Source organism: Mirounga leonina, unplaced genomic scaffold (genome assembly GCF_011800145.1).
Source record: "Mirounga leonina isolate KUSES-001 unplaced genomic scaffold, KU_Mleo_1.0 Mir_128, whole genome shotgun sequence".
NCBI classification, from domain to species: Eukaryota; Metazoa; Chordata; class Mammalia; order Carnivora; family Phocidae; genus Mirounga; species Mirounga leonina.
The window spans coordinates 35567526-35568905 of NW_023270320.1; the positions used below are offsets into that span (position 1 = coordinate 35567526).

The window sequence follows — 1380 nt, forward strand, 5'->3', positions numbered from 1 at the left end:
GGCTCTGTGTTCTGGGATAGTTGTGACAAATGAATACGTCCTTGGAGTTATGTGAGCCCTCCAAGTGCCTGGTACTGTCGGGAAGGAGCAGTGACGAGGCTGGTGATGGTGCTAATGAGGGTCATGTGGGCACCCTGGGCCGTGTGACCGCTCAGGGCCAGGTCCCCTGCTCTGAACATATCTTATTTAACTCTTCCCCAAAAGTCGTGTAAAGTTGGTATTCAGTTCATGATCAAAAACTAAAGTTAAGAAAAGTTTAGGTCTCATTGCTTATGTGTAGAAAAGACAAAATTTGGACCAAAGTCCAGTGTGTTCCACCTACCTTATTCTCCATCTTCCCCCAAAAACAAGTTCATATAAGCGATGGTTTCCTCCTTTCCATTCCCCCCCGCCACTTCTTCTCCTAACTCTTATTTGCTTCATAATTTTACAACTAGATATTTTAATCTTGCATATGCTCTAATATTAACCATGACGTTGGGATAGTTTAGGCATGAAGCAGTTGTGTTTCTTTGGGTGTGGGTAGGGTGAATCTGTCTCCCCTAGATCTGTATGTTGAAAACCTAATCCCCCAAGGTGATGGTGTCAGGAGATGGGTCTTGGGGAAGTGACGAGGTCATGAAGGTGGAGCCCCCGTGATGGGATTCGTGCCCTTATAGGAAGGGACAGGAGAGTGCTCGCTTCCGCAGCACATATGCTGAAATCAGAAGGCAACAGAGAAGATTAGCATGGCCCCTCCATAAGGATGATCCTCAAATTTGCAAGATGTTCCATATTTAAAAAAGAAGAAGAGACAGGAGAGGAGCGAACTTGCTTCCTTTCTGTGTCTCCCCACCACGTGGGGATGGAGGGAGAAGACACCATCTATAACCCAGGACACGGTGCTCACCAGATGCCGGATCTGCCTGCACCTCATCTCAGACTTCCAACCTCGCCAAACTGTGGGAACCAGACGTGTGTGGTTTAGGCTCTCTGGTCTCTGGGGCTTTGTTCCGGCAGCCTCTGCTCAGTAAGACAGTGGTGGTAACGGCCACTGAATAAAGTCTGCTTCATGGGTAGCTGGGCCTCACCCAGTCCCTAGCACATAGCAGGTGCTTAAGGAATATGGGCTGAATGAACAAATAAAAAGATAGGAGAGGATCAGTAACACTCCAGCATCGTAAAGGTGTCCCATTGGCCAGTCAGAGCATGAAGCCAGGTGCAGCGGGTTTGGCAGACATGGGCGTGCTGCCAGGGCCCCATAGGGAAGGACTCCTTGTCCTGGCTGCCAGGTTCCATGTCCTGCTCTCAGCCCCTCGGGGCTCAGTGCATCTGCAGGTGCTGCTTTCCTGGGTGCAGGTACCGGGACGTCTGGCTGCAGCCAACCCTGGGGTCAGTGGG

The 1380-nt window shown here is 50.3% G+C and overlaps 1 non-coding gene across 1 annotated transcript; it reads left to right on the plus strand.

Annotated features, from left to right (window-relative positions):
- The first annotated feature begins 673 nt into the window (after positions 1-673).
- Positions 674-780, plus strand: LOC118010144. Its single transcript, XR_004679138.1, has one exon. It is a non-coding gene; the product is annotated as a U6 spliceosomal RNA (small nuclear RNA).
- Positions 781-1380: the final 600 nt, after the last annotated feature.